This window comes from Ascaphus truei, chromosome 2 (assembly GCF_040206685.1).
Source record: "Ascaphus truei isolate aAscTru1 chromosome 2, aAscTru1.hap1, whole genome shotgun sequence".
NCBI classification, from domain to species: domain Eukaryota; kingdom Metazoa; phylum Chordata; class Amphibia; order Anura; family Ascaphidae; genus Ascaphus; species Ascaphus truei.
Window position 1 is genome coordinate 377,661,394 of NC_134484.1, and position 23,673 is coordinate 377,685,066.

The following is a 23,673-nucleotide window of genomic DNA, read 5'->3' on the forward strand; positions in this document are numbered from 1 at the left end:
CTGTAACTCAGTTACCTGTTCTCTGCCGGGTCTTCGGCAATGCGTCGCCATGGCAACGTGGCATCAAATGATGCCGAAGGGTAATGCGACATCACATGTCGCCATGGCAACGCACGTCAAATGACACGGCGGTGTCACGTGACGTCACATGACCCGTGACATTATTTGACACTGAGTCTTTGGAGAGGAGGGGGGGGGGCACGAGCGCTGAGGCTCCCGGGCAGGGGGGCACAGCTCAAGAAGTTTGCACACCCTTAAATTAGAGCACAGAGATACAAAAAATGGTGTTAAATTAAAGTAACAAAATTGATGATTTTTGATCTACCTACGTACTTGAGTGGGGGACAAGTGATGTATGATTACACTTTGAACTCATGTGATCAGTGCTAGTACTACATGTGAGCCAATCTCTAGTGGCCAAATTACTGGAGGCATTATATGGTGTGCATCCACAGATATAATATTATATGTTACTGGTCAGCTGCTAGTGAGTCTAGCCATTTTCGAACCACTGAAAAACATCAAGGACAATGCACAAGCACCTCCACTGTACCGATTCAAGTTTGAAAAAAATGCAGTAAGTTCCACAGGACCACAGATACTGACTACTGACTATTACTAGCAGTAATACTACAGTACTTCCCCCCCCCCCCAAACACTATTTTTTCTTCTTTTTATATGTATAGGATGTGACCATGTATAATTCTACATATTTACCAACATAATAAAATAGTCTGCTTTTTGAAACACAGCAACCGATCTGTTTGTGATACTTTGTTGCCAAAGGACAGAGCTCAAAAAGGTGTGTGTGAAAGCCTGTTTTGAAAGAGGAAGTGGATATGACTTTGATTTTCTAAATGGCTGCTATAGCAACCAAAAGATGATCAGTACATTAAAAAAAATAAAAAATGGCATTAGGAATTAGAAAAAAATGTACAGTATTATCTAATACAGGGGTGCGCAAAGTGGGGAGCGAGATTTTTGGGGGGGCGCAGCTGTTACAGATGCCCTGCGCTTCCCGGAAAGCATTTAAAATAAATGCTGGGGATCGCGTCAGGCCTCTGTAACTTTTACTTACTTTCCCTTCCAGCGACGCGTCTCCATGGCAACCCGGGACGCCGCAGGGTCACGTGACGTCATTTGACACCGGAGGCATGCAGGGAGGGGGGCACGAGCCGGAGGGGAGAGGAGACAGGGGGACGCATGCAGGAAACTCTGCGCACCCCTGCTCTAATACTACAGAACTGATCTAGTTTAAAAAAATCATATAGGATTTTTCACGTTTTGGTGCTTTAAGATTATATGTTGAGACCGCTGTTCATTATGTAAACACTTTTGCTGGTCGTCTTTGCAATCCTGGAAGGGGGGGGGGGGTGGGGGGAGAAATCGGTAAAGTAATGTGTATAACCTGTGAAATTGATTTTAATGTTTATTATAAAATTGATAATTATGATGAGGTTTAGCACAAAGGTTAAATTTGTTCTGCTGAAATTCCCCAGATTGTCTTTATTGAACGATTTTCAATACTAGTAAAAGCCCAATTGAATTGCTGACTGACTAATTCCAGACCATCAGCCAATGATCCACACAACTATAAGCATAGTACGAAATGTATGAAAATGGCCCATCTTATGTATCTGATTTCCATAACATAGCACGTGTGCAGTATCTAAAAGCCACAAGGTGCATTTATTTCTGATTTGTGATACAAAAAGAATATTCATGAAAGCCTAAACATATGATTTTCCATTTCTATATTTGTATTAATTTACCACAAGTTGCATCAAGGTCCACAAATACCCATTCTGTTGTTAGAGTAAATTTAACACAATCATTTACAGTAGCAATGTGCTCTCGTAGAATGTTTCCATATACACCAGTTTTGCATCACTGAGGTCAGCATAGGATCTGGTGCGTAGAGTTGGGCAAATGTTTTTTTGGCGAATTTCCTTTTGGTCAATCTCAAAAAGGACGATTCGTGTTTAGCAGATTTTTTATTATTATTACCAATACACTCCACGATTTCCTCAATCCATTGACGGATTTGTAGAATCCAATCTGCAGATTCGGCAAATCTTTGGCGGATTCATAAGAATCTTAAGAATCCACCATGGATTGCTGAATCCGCGGATTGGATTCCACAAAACCGTCAACGGACGGTATCCAGTGGTGGTTTTTGACGAATCCGAGTGGATCAAAACCGACCAAATATGTTTGCGTATTTTGCACCGTGAAACAGATTTTGGGGAGAAAATCCGGGAAACGGACTTGGCCTGATTCGCCCATCTCTACTGGAGAGTGTTACATACAGCAGTGATAGAGGAACAGTAAAGCAGCAGACACTCGTAAACTGCTACAACTAGTTGGGATGTATCAGTCTCAGTATCTTCTGTTTGCACTTTCTACCATTTGGAGCATTAATAATAATAATAATAATAAAAATCTCCAGGTTTGAGATGTGTAACCCTCTCTTATTAAGGAATATACACGATACGTAAGAAACTTCATTAGCCTTCCATGAGGCTGCTAAATAAAAGAAACCCCCACTTCATGCCAGCAAAATAATATGATACGTATTCCTATTGTATATATATATATATATATATATATATATATATGATTATCTGTGCCCCAGTTCCAGGTTGCTGGCTCTTGGATGCTTTCCTTCCTGCCTATAAAAAAACCTTACGAAATGCTATAAATACTATTGACTGTGGATGTTGAAGTGAAGATGATAAAGTGATTATAACATAGGAAGAGTTATATAACTAGAGATTTTTGGAGTACATTTGCAAAAATGGTACGCCCCTTTTCAAAATGTATGAATGCAAATACAGCAAACTATAAACAGCAACTATAAACAGTCAATATCGACCTTACCTTGGAGTGGGATGTGTAAAACTCTTCCAGCGCTGCAACATTTACATAATCCATTGAGTTCATTTTATTTCTCACTGAAAAAGCCTCCTTTCTGCATTACATAAACCGGTTTGTCCTGCAGAAGAGTAAAGGATGACTATTAAGCAAACACCGAAAACAACATTGAGTTTTAGTGCACACAATAACATTGCTCATTGTTGGACTTCCAAGATCATTAATTCAATCATTTGCAGCCTTTTCTTCATCAGAATAATCATTGATCTGGTAGCAACAAAAAAGCACCTGGAGTACTGTGTATCTTCTAAAGATTTCAGATTACTTTTTTTTTTTTTCTAATTAAATGATCTCCTCTGGGAGGCAATGATTTATGACATCTGCATCAAAGGTTTCATTTCATCTTTCATGTTTGGAACAAGGATAGCCATTTAAAATGCATTGGGAAAAACAATCAATCAAGTTATATTATGCAAACATCTGAGTGAAATGAACCCTTTTCCCAGTATGAGCACCTAATACTTAACAATAAAATGAACAAACCTAACAATGACTTATCAATCTACAGACACAAACTAAAAAAATAACAAAACAAACTATATTCAAGCCATTTTTAATTATAAGTATTTCATATATTAACTGAGAAAGAAAGAATCCCTATTGTGTGGCACTAGAAAACACCCTACCATTTACTTAAAAATAACTTTAAATAGTAATTAATTTAAAATATTGTTTGGAGATGACAACACGAAACAGACAAAACAAACTAATAAAATCAATTAAAAGTGAAGGAGGACGTGAAGGCGTATATGTGCTACTGATCCAGCCTGATGGTGGTGTGCATAAGTCTTTATAGTATAATAGCACCCACAGCTGAATGATCTGCACAGGGAGTGCCTGAGGCTACGGCCTGCTGTCTGTGCTGCACGCGCGCCTGCCAGGCTGGCGGTGCATGCAGACGTGTTCCCCAGTCTGTAGTGAGCTGCAGGGGAAAAGACAGGGTGTGACGGGGGAGTGACCGGGCGTGGCCATGACATCAAGCGGCAGGATCACACTCATTGGCTGAACCGCCGGGGGGTGGGCGTGGCCTAGCGCTCCATCGCTTGTTCTATTTATAATTTTCATATCTGCCTGAAAAACTGGCCACGCAGTGCGACGGCCACCCCTCGCAGCGGCCCCGGCCCCATTGAGGGGCGGCTCTTGTCCCCGCAGTGCCCGCCATAGCAAGCGCTGCAGCAGCCAGCGGGACCAAGCCTTAGAGTATAGCTAGACTGAGTTTGATTAGAATGTATCCTATCACTAGTTGGTGATAGTGTTATATATACTTCAACTAGATAAGTGTGTACACTGTTCTATTTAGTGGCCTAGATAACACAAATTACAACCCAGATCTGTGAGTAGGACGTTGTAGTTTGATCCTCTCACCACTAAACAGTTACTGTGGAACTGTTTAGTTGGGTTATACTGAAGGTAGCACTTCTTTGAAATCACAAAGTAGCCACTATAGTATATAGCTCCCAGGATATATGTTATTTAGGGCTAATAGCAACAGGTAGTACAGGGCACAGGACCACATCAAAAATTTCCAGCAGGAAAAAGATAAGTTCAGAGCAACTTCGATTAAAGATAAAAGGCTTTATTTAATCAGCTCACAATGGCAATTAGCGTGAAAGAATGCACCTACGCGTTTCATCCCGTAGGACTTTATCAAGGTGACACCTTGATAAAGTGCTATGGGATGAACCGTGTAGTTTATACAATATTATTATTATTATTAGTGCATTATTTCCTTTATTTTTCTACAATGTTTATCAGTGACTAACTACTGTGTGAATGGCCACCATTTCTTTGCTTCAGGCCCTTATTCAATATGCTGTGAATCTGCTCCCCTGTGCTGGAGATTCCAGTCCCATGCACTTGAATGGAGCTGAACTATTCTCAATCAAAGGGAAGACAACATATTTAACAACGTATTTAACCGCATATTTAACAGAGGCCTCCAACCATTTTATATACAATCTAAATTGTTACACCGACAACTACTGTCATGCACAAATGAAGAAATCTAGGAAATAAGGGTGAAACTGCTGTTGCAGAAATTATGCCAATGTTATCCAGCTGTATACATTGGCAACATTTAATGCAAAGACTTAATGCAAAGTCTGGAGCAGCTGTTTTGGTGGTTTCTGCCAAAAGTTCCCATTAACTTCATTGGACATTTTCGGCCCCAAAACAGCCTGAATTATAGGCTACATTCGATGGCCACAATTTCTCATTGTAATTTATTTTAAAGAACAATATGTTTGAGTGCCAACCATGACTAAAATAATTGCTTCAGACAATAGTTACAGAGAACACAAGCAGGTTTATAATGTGACATACTGTATACAGGCATACCCCGGTTTAAGGACACTCACTTTAAGTACACTCACGAATAAGGACATATTTTCAATAGCCCATACCCCTGTGTCCGTACACTCACTTCGTGACTACGGACACTTAATATGCTCTACAGACCGCCGTAGTAGTGGGATGCTTATTCTGCCCTACAGACCGCCGTAGTAGTGGGATGCTTATTCCGCCCTACAGACCGCCGTAGTAGTGGGATGCTTATTCTGCCCTACAGACCGCCGTAGTAGTGGGATGCTTATTCTGCCCTACAGACCGCCGTAGTAGTGGGATGCTTATTCTGCCCTACAGACAACCGTAGTTGTGATGCGCTGATTCCCCTCACCCAATAGGGAAACGGCAACTCACGCATGCGCCTGTCAGCACGTCCTGAACAGCAATACCGGCTCCCTACCTGTACATAAGCTTCGATAAGTGGGAAAAAGGTAGTTCTTCACTTTAAGTACATTTTCACTTTACATACATGCTCTGACCCATTGCGTACGTTAATGCGGGGTATGCCTGTATACGTATCTCAAACAAAGCTCTGCCTTCACTTAGATATCTCCTAAAAGTCGCTGCAAACCATACTTACAAACAATATATTTTATAATCCATTTCCATAAATAAGTCAACTCTGGCCTTGAACAGATATTACTGCTACTTATGCATGTACTAATGCTACAGTTATACAATTCTGATGTTTTTTCTTCCATGTACTAAAAACACATTTTAAGCTATTCCCCTGCAGTTTTTCCATTACTACAGTACAGTATATTTTTTTGCTCCTACATATTTGCACCGATCTCTGGATCACATGGATTACACGGTTTAGTAGACGTGGGGTTTGTATTGCCTCACCATTCACTCTTCTTCCTGTTTTCTAAGCCTCTTTCTCGTTCATTATAACTTCAGGTGTAAATCCATTCGCCGCCAGCTTCATTCACATGCCTCCCTCTTATCGCTTCACTAACACAGCATAATGCAGGCTGCTATCCTAAACATACAGCAAGGGGAGCATTCTTTATCAGCGACACAATGATTAATGAAGCAGAAGCACCATTTTGAAACTTTTGAATTATCTGGTGGACTCAGAGACAGAATAAAAACACAGACAGAGTGTGTCCAGACAGCAAATGTCTTTGGATGATGTTAGGGTAATGAAGCATGAATGAAAACAGAGGACAAGTGTAGCACTGTTTCTAGGGTGACCAGTTGTCCCGGTTTAGCTGGGACAGTCCCGTTTTTTTAATGGCTGTCCCGGTTGCCCCGCATTCTTTAAAATGTCCCGTTTTTTGTGGCTGTTCTGGTTTTGGCCATCAGAGCAGGGGGGGCAGCAGAGAGCAGATAATGCAGGAACAGAGCAGAGGCCGGTCTGACTGTTGCTGCAGAGGGTGGGGGCGGGGTTAGAGGCAGAGGAACCCCAGAAGTGAGACAGTGGGAGCTTCGGTGTCTGCTGGCAGGGCTCAAGATGGCTTCCCCCCTGTCCCCTCCTCCCCCCAATATTCCACAGAGGCAGGTAGGGACCAGAACGGACACACACACAGGAGACAGCATGGGGGAGAGAGAGAGACATGGGGGGGGGGGGAGAGAGAGGCAGCATGAGAGTGGGAGAGAGAGAGACATGGGGGGGGAGAGAGAGGCAGCATGAGAGGGGGAGAGAGAGGCATCATGAGAGGGGGAGTGAGAGAGGCAGCATGGGGGGGAGAGGCAGCATGGGGGGGAGAGAGAGGCAGCATGGGGGGGAGAGAGAGAGGCAGCATGGGGGGGAGAGAGGCAGCATGGGGGGGAGAGAGGCAGCATGGGGGGGAGAGAGGCAGCATGGGGGCAGAGAGGCAGCATGGGAGGGGAGAGAGGCAGCATGGGGGGGAGAGGCAGCATGAGGGGGGAGAGGCAGCATGGGGGGAGGGGAGAGGCAGCATGGGGGGGAGAGAGAGAGGCAGCATGGGGAGGAGAGAGAGAGGCAGCATGGGGGGGATAGGCAGCATGGGAGGGGGATAGGCAGCATGGGGGGAGAGAGGCAGCATGGGGGTGGGAGAGAGGCAGCATGGGGGGGGGAGAGGCAGCATGGGGGGAGAGGAGAGGCAGCATGGGGGGGAGAGGCAGCATGGGGGGGAGAGGCAGCATGGGGGGGAGAGAGAGAGGCAGCATGGGGGGAATAGAGAGAGGCAGCATGGGGGGAGAAGAGAGGCATCATGGGGGGAGGAGAGAGGCAGCATGGGGGGGAGAGAGAGGCAGCACACAGAGAATGGGGGAGACGCACACACAGAGAATGGGGGAGAGAGACGCACACACAGAGAATGGGGGAGAGAGACGCACACACAGAGAATGGGGGAGAGAGACGCACACAGAGAATGGGGGAGAGAGACGCACACACAGAGAATGGGGGAGAGAGACGCACACACAGAGAATGGGGGAGAGAGACTCACACACAGAGAATGGGGGAGAGAGACGCACACACAGAGAATGGGGGAGAGAGACGCACACAGCGAATGGGGGAGAGAGACGCACACACAGAATGGGGGAGAGACACACACACAGATAATGGGGAGAGAGATGCGCACACACAGATGATGAGAGAGACACACAGAGAATGGGGAGAGAGACACACACAGAGAATGGTGTAGGGCGAGACACACAGAATGGGGAAGAGCGAGATACACAGAATGGGGGAGAGAGAGACACACAGAGAATGGGGGGAGAGAGAGAGACAGAGAATGGGGAGAGAGAGACACACACAGAGAATGGGGAGAGAGATGCACACACAGAGAATGGGGAAAAGCGAGATACACAGAGAATGAGGGCGAGAGAGACAGAGAATGGGGAGAAAGAGACAGCGAATGGGGAGAGAGAGTCACACACAGAATGGGGAGAGAGACAGAATGGGAAGGGTGGAACGAGAATGGAGTGATGGGGGGAACGACAATGGAGGGATGGGTGTATGTAAGGCTGCGTCCCCACTAGCGCTGAGCGGGCGGCGGTTACTTACATATATAGCTATATGTAAGTCCCCGCTCACGCTGTGCACGCGGCGCTCATGCACGGGCACACACGCTCACCCGCGCTCGGCGCTTAAGTAAACAAAAAACTATACTTACCCGCGCGCTCAACTAACCGCAATGCCCCCTCCCCACGTGCGCATACATGCAGGACACCGGCGCTCATGCTTGGAGCGCTCTCCAAGCATGAGCGCCCTCAGCGCCAGTGGGGACTCAGCCTAAGAAGGGGAGACAGAGAGCGGCGGAGAGATATAAAGCGCAGTTGGTGATGTCATGTGTTTTTTAAATATTTTTTTTTTAATGTGTCCCGGTTTTTACTTTTGTAAATCTGGTCACCCTAACTGTTTCCCCCCCCCCCCCTCGCTGGGAGATGTTATGTCTGCTACAAGGTATTATGGTGCATGTGAGGGTCAGGAGAGCTGAGTTGGTCTTCAATGTTGAGGAGACCAGGACAGGCTTTTGGTAGTTCTTCAAGGTGTCAGCACCTCCAGTCCCAGTAGCTCCAGGATTTCATGGAGACAGACCCCACTGGAACATAGTTCATGCATACTCTCTGCCCAAATGACTGATACCCAGGCAGGAGTATATAAAACGGATGCTTTATTGCTGCAGTCACTTGGATGCTATATACTGTACAGTGGTGCAGATGAATAGAAAGGTCCCCAGACTCTGGATGGTGCGGGACCTCTGATAGTAGAGAGGCCTTTGTTGAATTTAGATGGTCTCCAGCCCCCTTAGGGGCTGGGGGGCACGGTCATCCCGGATTGGAGAGACTCACAGCCCTTCCAGTCTCTCCAACCTCCAGACTAGAACTGACTACTCACTTTGGCACTCCTCCCTAACACCAAGGAGGGGAGGGGATAGTGCCTATACCACGATTGGCTACACACAGCAACTATGACACCACATATTCTATCAATCAGAGAGCAGCCTGAGAGGGGTCAAAGCCCCCGGATTAACCTGTCATAGCCTGCAGGTCTATCAGGGCTTCTATGACAGGAGGCAGTCTAGACCAGCTAGGCTACAATAAAACACACAAGGCGGTTCAGATGTTATGGTGGTACTATTGGTAATTGTAGACAGTATCTTTTTAAATATACCGTTTCCTGATGCTTGATGAAGTACAGCAATCTGCTTTGACCAAAACATTGAATATTCTTACGGTAAGAAAAAGCAGCAACCATTTTTTTAAACACACACAAAAAAAAGATATGTAAGCAGCATAAAGACTAGTAAATTTTGCAACATATCCATGTATTTTAGAACAAATATGTTTACCACGTTATCTTTAAATCTGCGACATACATGTACCACAGTTTCCATGCCAATATATAAAATAATAACATTCCTGTCATTTTTGTGATACTTTTACCTTGATGTACAACAAGAATTTAAAATGTCAGATGTACATAATCTTAATAGTTGCTTTGTACAGTGCTTATCTGTATATATTGTGTTTTAGCATTACTTCTGTACCAGGGTATGTCATTTTGCCTATCTTTCCCCGCCCTGTTATGTAAGTCCTGCTAGCTGCAGGCTGTAAGGGGTTAATCTTATGGGTTTGTGACCCCACCCGTGTTTCTCTATGATGGACAGAAGTAAGGTGGTGACTCACGGCCTGTGCAAGCCTATCAGGGATAGGTATAGACCATGAGCCCTCCCCTTCTGTTCTAATTTGGGGAATGACAAATTTAGAGTCAGTACTGTTCCTGCTCTGGAGGAGAGAGGAGGCAGTAGAGCTATCAGACTCTCCCATGGTGAGATGAGCGTGTTCACCTTCAACCTTTGGGTTGGAGGAACATCTGATTCAGCCACAGATGCCCTATACTACCAGGGCAAAGCACCATCCAGAGGTATGGAGCCTCTGAGACCTTGCATCGTTGTAATAAGATCTGCAGTGGATGTCCCCAATAAAGATCCTGTTCATAATGTACCTCTGTCTGAGTATCAGTCCTTGGGCAGAGGGAGAAAGTGTGCAATAGTGGGGGCTGACCTCCGAACACCCTGGAGCCCACTACTACTGGAGGCGCTAAGCACCATAAGAAGAGCTCGGCGAATAACCTAAGCCTGTCCTGATCTCCCACTATCGCAGATCAGACTCAGCTCTCCTGACCCTAACAGGTATTTGCAACACACACTAGGTAGCATAGGCTGTGTATCTCCCAGAGGGTGGGGGAAACAGTGCCACCCTTCTAATGTATTATTCTAGTGGAATAATAAAGTCAGATCTCACTCAGAAGAAGTAGGCCCAGATTAACCAAACCAATGTTTCTGAATCCTCTCCTTGGACACCCCAACCAGACCAGGTTTTAAGTTTAAGTTCACATAAACAGCCTATCAGTTTCTTTGATAGAGATGAGCAAATGTACCAAAATTCTGTTTGTAATTATTTGCTCCCCGAACTTCAAAATGTTTGAAAAATTGAGGAAAGGTTAAGCAAACTTTTAAAAACAAAAATGTCTAATTTAGCCAAATAATTTATTTTGGAAAATGAGTACAGTAGTCCTTTATGGTGCAATGTATAATGTGGTACATAAGTACATGTCCACATTTATAATGTTCATAAGCAAATTTATTTTTCAAACTTTTTTTCCCCTAGATTTTTCCAGACTTTTTTGTTAAATAATATAAAAAAAATGTTTTTTCAAAAAACACCCTTTTGAACTGAATTTGAACTGAAGTGAATTTGAATTTTGATTAAAAAAAACCCCATCTCTAGTAACTGGCCTCCCTAGAAAGATTCAAATACAATACCTGTTTTACTTATTTATATATTGTGGAAAACGAATATGTTTTGCTTTTCTCTGTGAATACTAAATTCAAGCATATCAGCTACTTTATCTACTGTCTTCAGATCATGATTGCATAATAATAACAACTTTGCAAACAACAGACAGGACAAAGCTAACAATTTACCTAGCATTTTGGGGACTGGCAAACAGTTTTATCACCATAAGACATTAAATAAAGATTGTGTAGCTGACCCGGTCAGTGGGCCATCTCTGTAGATGCGGACTTTGTTGGAGATATGAGCATGGAGTGAGGAAGAGTTTCAACAAAAAAGAGCAACAGGGACTTTTATTTAAAAAATAAAGTTATTTTTTTATTTAACAATCTCCAACTATAAAGGCAGCAATATATTTGTCATAAAAAACACCCAAAACACTAATCTCAGCAAAACAAAAATAATGCTTTAGTAAACAAAAATAACCTTTACCACTAAGTGGGCATCTGGGTCCCCAGGCTCCAACCCGATGAGGGTACTGACTTTTGAGAGGCAGGGGTAGTACCCACGGTGAGACTTGTACTAAAACATGGATTAGATGATCCTCTTATTTGAGATACAAGGCCCAAACTACTAAGGACCTCTGGTACCCCAAAGGTCTCCTGAAGTCCCATCCACCTGTGGTCTTGCTATCCCAATGGGCATGTGTATAAAAAATGACAAACCAAGTGATTAAACAGCCAATCCGCGCTGGTTGTACTTTGTTTTGCTTTGAAGCGAAGTGAACATGACCTAGCGAGATAACCCATCACACATACACTACTGTAGTGCCCACGGTTATTCTAACACAAACCAGTGGCAATCACCAAAAAGACCCAGGTACACGCTGGATACATGCCTTAAACTTGCCTTAAACTAGACCCAGCATTTCTGCATTGATTAATGGCTCATCAGAATAACAGCGGGGGTCCCTGGCAGTCCCATTCAAACTGAATGGGACTGCCAGGGACCCCTGCTGTGTTAATCCTATGGGTCATTAGTCAATGCAGAAATGCCTTAAACTTGCCTTAAACTAGCCAGGTTACACCCAGCACATACCCAGAATGTAACCGGGCTAGTTTAAGGCAAGCTTTAGAATAGTCGTGGACTCGTCTGTATATTAAAGGAACAGAACATGTTTTTTCTCTCTCAATACTGTAAGTGGGAATCAGGGTGTCCCCGGTGCAGAATCACATTAATTTCAGCTCCGGAGACCCCCTGCTCTTAGAGATACATAACTCCATAGTCGGTGCCGGTGGCAGCTCAGGAGGTTTAAAGATCCTAGTCACTCGGGCCAATAGGAAGACGTAAGGCAGGGATGCGCAAACCTGGGGGGCGCCAGATTTTCTGGGGGGGTGTGCGGCGCTTACAGAGGCCATGTGCTCTACCCCAAAGCATTTAAATTAATTGCCGGGGGAGCACGCGAGGCCTCTGTAAAGTTCCCTGACCTTGTCTCCAGCGGCTTCTGGTGACGCGGCCTCACATGACGTTTGAAACGTCAGAAATGCCGGATACAAAATAAGGAAGTGGGGAGGGGGGGAGCATACGAGCAGGTGGGGGGGGGGGAGAGCAGGCAGAGGGGCGCAGCGGAAAACCTTTGCGCACCCCTACCATAAAGGATAACGCCACGGCTTCCTATTAGCCCACATGATGCAGGACATTTAAGCTGCCATTGTGTTCCCAACTCACAATCCATCCTACTACCGGCACCCCTGATGGAAGTAAGTATCTCGGGAAGCAGGGGGTCCCCCAACCTGAAATTAACGCAGTTCAATTCCGGAGATGCCCTGCTTCAAACCTATTTAAAAAATGGAAAGCAGGATTTCTGCTTTAAGTGACCATTTTAGACAGCCTGTGCCGTGGAGAGTCAGGGAGAGACAGACTGGGCCAGGAGTTTGGTGGTATGTTTTTTGTAGCGATTTTGTAGCACATTTTGAGTGAGTTGTCTTCTGTTATTATATTTTGATTTCTAATTTTATTTGCTTGTCATTGTGAGTTTTCTTGTAGTGTTTGATAGTGTCTTTCATTGTTTTTTGGGGGGCAAATGAGTGACAAGAAGGAGTGGGTGTGTGCTTGTGAGTGAGATGAGTGGGCATGGGCGTGAGCGTGAGCATGAGAGGAGTGGCAATGGGCCTGAGAGAGGTGTGGAGTGTTGAGAGGCGTGGAATGGTGAGAGGCGTGGATTGGTGAGAGGCGTGGAGTGGTGTGAGGAGTGGAGTGAGGAGTGGAGTGGTGTGAAGAGGGGAGTGGTGAGCGAAGGGGAGTGGTGAGTGGAGGGGAGGGGAGTGGTGAGTGGAGGGGAGTGGTGAACGGAAGGGAGGGGAGTGGTGAGCGTAGAGGAGGGGAGTGGTGAGCGGAGAGGAGGGGAGTGGTGAGCAGAGAGGAGTGGTGAGGGGAGTGGGGTGAGGAGGTGGGGAAGTGGGCAGCTAAAGGACTCTGGGAAGAGAGTGCAGGCAGATAAAGAAAATGAGCAGCATACTTCCTTGAGGCTCTGATGTTGATGCTCCGCCTATTGCATCACCTTCTGCGACATTTACGCGGGGTGCGCAACATGACATTTATAGCTGAGAAAAATGAAGTCCTGCATCTGTTTGGTTGCTTATCAGGTAAGAACACTAATAACAGACGTACAGTGTAAAAATTAAGATTGACAGTAAAATAAATATTGACATTAACATTTAGCATGAATGTTTAGACTACCATTTATCTTTAAAATACATAGATGCTGTAGCTCAGGGGTGGCCACAAATATTTTATACATTAGAGAGATGGTACATTTTAGGATGTCACCCCTTACTAAAGGTGGCGGGGTGACTGACAGACCCCCCCTCTTGTTGGTGTCAAAGTATACTCACATTATCTTTAAGACATACACTGACACACTCACATTGACACATGTGTTTGAATAGATAGAGCATTTCTACTCCATACTCATTTGACTCTCTAAACCTGGAGCAAGGGTTGGCAAAGTATGGGTGGCCACATCTGGCCCACGAGATGGTTGCCTGTGGCCCTCCACAGTTAGGGACCTGCTCCCCGGGCCTACCTGTGGTGCAGGTGGCAAAAGCACAGCATGGCGGGAGCCCACACTGGTCATAACATGCAAATTAGGACCTCCCAGAAGTCAGACCCAACGTAATCGGGCTACTGCTGCTTGCCACCTCGGCAACTGCCTCCACTGCCCGCACCACAAGTAAGGGCTGAGGGAGAAGGAGAGTGGGAGAGAGAGTGGAGAAGGAAGTGAGAAAGGAGTGAGGAAGAAGAGTGATAGAGAGGAGGGGGGGAATTAAAAGAGAAAGGGGAGGGAGAAAAAGGATAGTGGGGGAGAGTGAGTGAGAAACAAATGCAGAGTGAGGGGGGGGGGGAAACGATAGGGGAAATTCAGATGAGAAGAAGAGTGTGTATGGTATCAGCTGGTGAGGAGGGGAGCTTTAGTACACTTCTTGGGCCACAGACTTAATGTAGATTTTACATTAAGCGACAGGGGTTCCTAAAATGAGCTTGCTGGGGATCTGTGTATTGTTTGTTAACAGATTTGAAATTAAGTATCTGGCCGAGAAGCTTACCAATTCTTGTCAAGTGGCCCTCCAGCCAAAAGAATTGTCCACCCCTCCCCTAGAGTAACCTATAGTAACTTAATCGCAACACAGGTATCCTGCCTGGGAGTGATGCTTCAAGAACTGTATGTAGCCAGGGTCCCTCCGGTCCCCCTGTCTCCCGGTTCCGTTTCCCCTTTTGTGTGTGCTGCTGCGGGAGCGAGCGCGTCACAGAGGGCTCGCGGCGACATCAGTGGCAGGACACCGCCATCTTTACTGTGTCCACGCATGCGCGGATGCTCGCGCATGCGCAGAAGTGACACGGCGGACATCTTGCATTTGGCGTTAGGCTCGTGCGTGCGCAGATGCGATATGGCAGCCATTACAGGGAGTGAGAAGAGGCGGTCCATAGTCAGGGACATCCCCCAGTTCGCACATGCACAGTTAGCAGCGGCAGCGGCCATTACACAGCGCGCACGCGGCCCCAATGTTAAAGAGGGCCATAAAGGACTACAACACCCAGCAGCAGCCTCTGGGGACTGCCCTATGATCCCTGTCACATGCAGCCTGCCAGCCAGCCAACAGGGCTTGTAGCTTCTCCTGCTGGAGAAAGATACAATGTTGCGCACAGACCATGCGAGTCAGTAGGAGCTGGGACAGAGAGAGGGGAGGGTGTGTTTGTGCAGAAAGGAAAGTAGCCTTCTGCACTAGGCCAGAAGTTTCCCCCAGGCCCCAGCTAGTCCCTACTCACCTCAGCTTGTGGTCTGCTGCAGGGACTCCCCTTAGGATAGGGACAGGGTCCTGTAGAACCAGCATAGTGCGGGTTATAGCCAGGAAGCATTTCATCCTGGCCCATGGTGGCAAGAGTGAATCACTCTCTGCGGCTGCAGAGATAAGAGACTTTCCAAAGGTGGATCACTCCATGCGGGAGCCACCACCGCCAGGCAGAGTTTCAGGACATCGCAAAGGATATCGCAGAGCGGCGGATCCTTTGTGAAGAATCTGCAGCCCCAGGTGCTGGAGCACTGGGGCAGGTATCGTATTATATGTGCACCAACATATCGGTACATCGACGCTGATCCCGCCTATAGTTTGGGTCTCTTAGTGGACTCGTGGGACTCTGGGTACATGCTGTTGGGGGAGGAATAAGGTGTGGGGGTTAAGGCACTGTGAGAAGACGGATAGTAGTGCTTAGTAGTGTTACAGGGTGACACTGTTATTATTGCTGATGTATGTGTATTGTGTTGTGTTCTATTCTTCATATAGTAAACTGTTATACTTACACTCCTGTGTATGTGTTTACTATATGTGGGTCCTGTGTGGGGTACATTCTACACTCCTAGAATCCTACATAGGTGGAGGCGTTGTAAGTAAGATCGTTCCAGAGGATTCACCCCAGGCTCTCACTAGCGGAGGCTCAGGCCTCCTGTGAGCCTAACAGGTAATAGCACCACATACCTGGTAACATACATATAGGTTCCCCTCACATGCACTCTATATGCGATTGGGGGTGGAGGGAAAATTCGTTACATGTAAAAAAAAAAAAAGGTTCTCAGTTATCAAGATGAAGATCCAGCACAAGATGGCTGACATCTACAAGCATGCTTCTCTGACAGGTGGAGGTCCCCTGAGCCCTGGATATGAGCCTTGTGGAGGAGAGGCTCAGCTCTATTTTGTGACATCAGGGCATTTTTGGCTTGCTTTGACAGGGACATCGAACACAGCAAGTCAGAGCAAGGTGAGCAGTATGATATGACGGTACAAAGTTTTTATGGCCCAATACAGTGATGCATAGTTGTGGTTCAACACAATGTTGAATGATGAAGAGTACTGTGGCTTCACGTACAAACTCATCACATGATAACACACTGAAATGTTAATGTGAACATTTAGTCACTAGTGCACCTACATTCACAGTTATTTATGGAACTTATACACTCACATAAATACATAGATGCTATTGCACTTGATGTAGCATTCTACACAAAACATTTTCAAGATGCAATACCATCACGTCAGGAAGACCACTGGGAGCAGAAAGCATAAAAGAGTTATTGGTGCTGATGTGCACACCATAAAAACGTGCATAAAGGACACAAATGCTGCCCTCAATGTAATGATTGGAAATAAAAACTAAACAAATGGAAGCTCAGGAGAGACAGACCCCCACTACAGAGGAAATAGCTGCTACTTTAACAGAGATGTGCAGCATTTTCAGAGATGGAATAGCTGAGCTGAGGGGAACAGCTGAGCTGCAGTCAAGCAGCCAACACAGAGCTAGATGCAGGTCACAGCATCTACTATCAGCTGAGGCCCACATACATGAGGAGAATAAAGAAAAATATCAATAGCAGCTGCGCCATTAGCAGCAGCTGCATCATAAATACCCCCCCCCCTCACCACCCAAAAAAGGGGTCAGAAAAAAAATATTTATTTTTGTTTAAATGACAAGTTCATAATAAATATTTGGCAACCAATGTGGAGTTGGTATTAAATTTAAGCACATAAAATGTGTGTTTAAGAAATTACTATTTTTGATACCATAAAGTTCTGCATATTTTGCATCCATGGTGCTCTGCAAATCACATTAATAATAATTCCTAAATTATGTGCCCAACAAGTACATGAAAATATATTAGCAAAATGAGACATTTTACAGGAGTATGCTCACAAAACATGTAAATACATTATTCAAATTACCTGCCATAAACAATAAAACACACCCCACAACAACCACAGGCTTAAACAAATCCATGTTGGCACTGAGGAAGTGAAGGTTTGCTGGGGGGTTTAAGTAGGCCGCTAATTGGGCCATTTGACGTTTAAAAAAAGCCACCAGTAATTTAAGGAGACAAAGGGGCATGAGATTTGGGCAAGAAACTGTCTATGTTATGTTTTGTTGTGTATTGATATTTCAATAGGGGTCCAAATAATTTCTACAATGCACATCTTGAGTTCCACTGCAGTGTAGAATGGCAAACACTAAAAGTAAATACTTAATAACACTATAACAATATGTAGCCAAGTTCCCGGTTACCCCCCCCCCTCACCTCCGCTGTGCGCCCGAGAGTTGCGGGGGCGGCCGAGTCGCCGACGGCTCGTCCGGAAGGTGGGGGCTAGTGTAGGGAGCGCTCCGGTGCTCCGGAGGCTCTGCGCCGGCCCGAACGTGTAGGGCACCGCCATTTTGGTGATTGCGCATGCGCAGTAGAGTCCGAGTGCGGCGACCCCTCCAGGCAGTTTGCGCATGCGCAGGCTAAAGCGCACGAAGGGCAGCCAATCAGGAGGAGGCTCTAGCAGGAGACCTACAAGTCCCATGAGTACTAGGGACGACCACTTGACGACAGGGAGCCAATAGGGTGTGAGGATTCCTCTAGGGAAGTGAGGTAGAGGCTGACAGGGGAGCACGTTGAGTCAGTCGGCGACAGGAGAGGCTAGGGGTAGGTGGTGAGTGTGCAGGGGTCAGTGACCCTCTGCACTGGGCCAGAATCCCCCTAGGCCCCAGTTAGGGCCCTGTGACACCCTTCAGTTTGTGGCTGCTGTAGGGACAGGCCCTAGGATAGGGAACCTGCCCCAGTAGAGCTGCCTAGATAGTTTAGGGACACAGCGGACGCTGCACTACCTGAGGAGAGTTCTGGGACCAGGCCTCACCAGAAAAAGAGATATTATCCGGGTGGGATTGACCCGGAAGGACGTCGCAGAAGGGATCGCGGATCGAAGTTGTCTGCGGGCTCGGGTGCAGGAGTGCCCGGCAGGTACCTTAATAAAGTGCACCAACACCTTATACTTTACGGCACTGATCACGCCAGGATGGGAGAGTCACACTTGGGGACACTCGGTGGGTTGAGTGACTAAGGGACTCATTTGCATTAAGGACACGGTGTGGGGACACAAAGGTGGGTTGCGCCCTGCGAGGTGCATTGGCTAGTTGTACTTCTAGGGGGAAGACTCAAGCCCTGTGAGCCAACAGGTATAAGAAGTAGCTCCAGTAGTTCCTATGTTCACGGGGAAACAGGGCTACAAATATAAGTCAAGTTAGTCAGTTCATGTTATGCGGTTCTGAAAAAGGCTGTGTGGCTTGTAATGATGCAAATCTGTATCTATTGAGGCTTTCTCGCTACCCTTGAGATGGTGAGAAATAATCTGCGAGTTATTTCAAGCATTTTAGCCTTTTGGTGTTAACGGAGCTACTAGAATTCCAGAATTTTCCATAAATCGCTAGTTTGGTCATACCGCTCGAATTACCAGAGCCAGAATGAAAACGCTTCTAAAAAAGTATTATCCGCGTGGTTTAGACATGTGGGAAGGGTTTGCAGAATATCAAAACGTGCAAATCTGAGCAGAAGGGGCTCTTCTTGCAGCTTCTAGAATATACCCCTCTGTCTCCTATTATGTCACGTGTATTACTGCTGTAAAGCGCTATGTACATGGATGGTGCTATGCAAAAAAAGATATACATACAGTACAGAACAGTACTGTACATGGAAGCTCCCATTAAAGTCAATGGAATTGTCCATTCCCTGATCAGCACTATCACAGTTTAATGAATAATCCCCAAAGGCTTTCCATACTGTACATACTTCATCCAAATGTTACCTATTTCCACTTCTTCATTGTGGCTGTAAAACGCTGCTCCTGTGTGACATTGCTTCTACAAATAGTGTGAACTGTAGCAAATGGAATGAATTACATCTCATTATTCAGACTATATTAACCAGCTTAATTATAGCATAAAGTCAAAAGTAAAGAAACAGTACTTTTAATATTGGATTAACGTGGATTAACACATTCAAGCGATTCGCCAAAAAAGTCATTTTGACAGCTCGTGTATAACATCTGCATACAATTCCCATAAAGGGGCAATAAACCGTGTCGCAGCCTGCTGAGAACCCAGTGTGGAATAACTTTAAATGAGGGCTTGTCCCCAGTTAGTCTAGAGAAATAAAGCATTTACAAAACAAAATGTGGCACAAGCATCCAACCAAAGAGGATTTACATTAAAAAATAAAAATGATACTAGATAAAGAATGTCTAATTATCAGAATGTGTTATTCTTGCATGCGCACTAGGCAATTTAAAGTGGGTATTAGAGTTACTTTAAGGTAGATAATTGTATTTCCGATCTGCACATTTCCAATACAGCACACCAGTGACCATTCACTAACAGAAATATATTTGTATATATAATAAAACATTTCCCGAAACCGTAGATGCTAAAGATTTTCCAAATGAAAACGAGTTACCTTTCTCCCAGAAGATGCTGAGTAAACAAAATCAATTAATGTTTACTGTATGTGTTACACTATAAAATGAAGATGCCCTAAAAGATCTAGGACAAATAATAGACTTAAATGTGTTCGCGCCTATGCTTCTGCAGCAAGTAAGGAAAAGATAAGGGGATCAATGTATCAAGAAAGAGTTTTCATTTTTTTTTCTGTAAAAAATGCGACATATACTATACATAGTATACATAGTAAGTGTTTGTCTACTGTTGTAGAATTTGGAACATGCTGCGCTAGTATTCTGCGCCACCTAGCAGAGAACCATCATGAAAAGTAATGCAAGCGGTACATTTCATAATACATAGACCTGCGCCAATATGCAAATGTATTTCCACCCTAAATTCTCCCACTTCCAGCATAAATCCCTCATCTCATCCCAGACAGACGCGGACAGACCCCAAAATGGTGCAACTAAGACTACTACATAGACCAGGGGTGGGCAAAGTATGGTCCACAGGCCACTTCCAGCCAGCAGGATTGTTGTCTGCGGCTCACTCCCTGGACCCTACCTGTGGTATGGGCGGCGGAGACAGAGGCAGTGGCGGCAGCAGCGTGGTGAAGGAGGTAGCACTGCGTGGCAGGAGCCCATCCAGGTGGTCCTAAAACGGAAGTTAGGATCGATCGGAAGTTGTGCCTGTGCCGCACCACCTCCTGTCCGTGTCACACCATTTGTTGCCCATGCTGCTGCTCCTGGAGCTGCCTGTGCTACTGTGGTTGCTGCTCCTCTGGCTGCTGCTCCTAGATGGCCTATTGCAGCACCTAGAGTAGCTCTCCTGGCTGAAGGCACTAATATAGCACATCAGCAGGAGCAGAAGGCAGGCTTCCTCAGCATCACAACACAGCTGGCATGGGTGGAGCTCACAGCATGGCGACACCACCACATCAGCAACAACCTGATGCACCAGCACAGCAATGCAATGGTCGATGGTATGGGGCAGATCAGCTCAACCCTGTATGGGCTGACGGGCTATCCAGCAGGGCCTGGAGAGCGTGCAAGCCCCCTCGATGCTCACAACACCTGCAGCATCCAGCCAGTCCCTGCCATGCTCACATGGGTGCTGGCAACTCCACCTCCATCATCTGTGGAGTTGCCCACAGTTCCCGTGCCAAGATTGAGGCCTGACAGCCCTCGCACCAGGGGACCTAGTGAGGCTGACAGTTCCGCACAGAATAAAAGGAGAAGTTGACTGTATATAGTTTGCAGTTTATTGTTGTTGTTTGTGTTGGATATTTCTTTTGTTTTCACACACAGTGAATTAACTACAGATGCAGTCTCCGGTTGGGGCTTGACCTCCTTGCGGCTCCCGCACGGCAGCCGCCCCTGTGTTACGTGCGCACACTTCACCCGGCTTTTTAAAAGCCATTGCGGGTGAAAGCACGCTGTGTGGAGACACAAATTCTCCCGCGGGCAGCTGTCGGACTGCCCACAGAGCGTTCCTGGAGGGTAATCCAGACCCGGAGACGCCATCTGTAAGTGTAAATAAAAGTTTTGTTCTCAATTTATATCACTTGGTAATTGTTGTTATAATTTGTAGACAAATTATTGTGCACCCATACTTAATGGAGTCAATATTATATACCATAATAGGCCACACAAACATATCCAACATTACCTTTAATCACTAAAACACATAGTATAATTTATTACATTAATATTAAACAATATCAGATGCATCTGTTGATGTGTTTCAGACATTAAAATGTTCCATAATACAGTGGCGACACAGTTTATTCTAATGCGGCTAGAGCCGCAAGCTGCGAGGTTTCCCGGCTTTGTTGTTGAATTCCCTCGGTGTGCCGCGCGTCACCGTACGTGTCCTGAGATGTGGAGGATGGCGGTGGGCGGCTCCGGGGGACCTGGTGGACCCGGAGAGGGGAGGGGGATGCCCCGATCGGAGGACCAATCCTCCGAGGCTCCGGCGCGCGTGCGAGACATCTCGGCGCGCGCCTGGTATCTGTCGCGGCCGAGACCGGGCAAATGTTAGAATAAACTCGGCTGCGACAGTATATATCCTATAGGCTTTTATTCCCTGAAATAACGCTATGATAATCAGAGTCTACTCTGGATGTGAGTATTGGCAGGTTTTGCTATGTTATAGTTATTGTAGCGTTATTTCCATGCGCTAACATGAACGGAGCTTTGTGGATCTGCCTGTAAAGGTTTACGGCATTATTTAGCATATGATCTGCATTTGTGTAGCCAGACATCCATTAAAAGTTAGCAATCTGATATTTTTCAGGTTAACCTGAGGGCATTGTAACACTAATCACACTTGTGTATATGCGTTACGACTTATCATCACGTTAATCACATTTAACATATCTAGGAGAGGGGGTGGCTCAGTGAGTTAAAGACACTGACTAGCACTGAGTTTGGGGAGCCTGGTTCAAATCCCAGTGTTGGTTCCTTGTGACCTTGGGCAAGCAACTTATCTCCATGTGCTTCAGGCACCAAAAAAAACATAGATTGTAATCTCCACGGGGCAGGGACTGTGCCTGCAAAATGTCTATGTAAAGCGCTGTGTACAACTAGTAGTGCTATACAAGAAAATGCTATTATTATTATTATTATTATTATTATTATTATTATTATTATATCGATAATCCTTTAACAGACTTCTGAAGATTTATCCGATAGAGCCCAAGCTGGGTAAAATGTCTATGTTTCTGTTGGGGTTATTAATTAAACTGTAATATTGCTATCAGGGCACTATTGCACGTAACCTGCCATTGCTGTTTAATGAATGTATCGAAAGGTGAAGTGACTGCAATTTACAGTTAACTAACCTACAAGCTATTACATGTCATTGTCTCCAGCTACCTACTATTCAGATTACACATTACAATAATAATGTTTTTTTCCTGCCAGCTTATCATAGAAAAAGTATTTTCAAACACTGTTCACCTCAATACCTAGCAGAAATGAATGGACCAGATGAAGCAGATAAAATGTTAGAAAAAAATACCCAATCATGAGATGTTTATACAGTACACAACAATAGCTATGCACATTTTCCATGTTAATCCAATAAAAGGCAGCAGATTTTGCAAGAACAAAAAAATGAAGGTTTGATCACAGCAATAAATGGACAGACATGCTGTAACTAAAACAAGAATGATCATACATATTTTAACAGTACTGTAAATATCATCAAAATAAATTTGCAATACTTTTTGCATACTAGTAGCCATATTTAATGACTTGGAGTGTGCATTTAACTGATTTAAAATAAATTCATCAAGAACAGCATCTTTACAGAAACATTTCACAAAAAGATAAGTGTGCCGCTCTAAACTAATGTACCGGGGTGGAAATGGGCACATTTTTTTGCGAATTTGGATCTGGCTCGGATCAGCCGGTTCTTTTGGTCCGCGGATTTCCACGAATCCATCTCAAAAAAGGTGATTAGTCTTTTCCGGATTTTATTATCCCCAATAATCCAAATCTGCGGACTACGGAATCCGCTGGTGGATTTTAATAATCCAATCCGCTAATTCAGCAAAACGCGTGTGAAATCCACCAGCAGATTACTGAATCTGTGGATTGGATTCTAAGAATCCACCAGCGGATTGCGGAATCTACGGATTGGATTGGTAAAATTAACCAGCGGATTGTCTGTGTTTTGGAACAATCCTTCGACGAATCTTATACCGTGGAACAGGTTTTGAGTGGAGAGCTCTGGAAACTCTGCAAAACGGATTTTGACCATTTCGCCCATCTCTACCCAGGGGTCCTAACACCTCAATTTTGTGGTGCACCACTTCTTAACGGAGGACATTTAAGGATGCGTTATTATACTTCTTCCTCCTCTTTCATCTTTTTGTATTTAAAT

General features: G+C 45.3%; 1 protein-coding gene across 2 annotated transcripts in view; it reads right to left on the bottom strand.

The window, feature by feature from the left end:
- Positions 1-23,673, bottom strand: part of TMEM108 (transmembrane protein 108) — a 285,211-nt gene that overhangs the window by 224,502 nt on the left and 37,036 nt on the right. For both annotated transcript variants that reach the window (XM_075587118.1, XM_075587117.1), the window contains exon 2: positions 2,881-2,995. The gene's annotated coding sequence lies outside the window, so the exon portion shown is untranslated. The remainder of the gene's footprint in view (positions 1-2,880; positions 2,996-23,673) is intronic.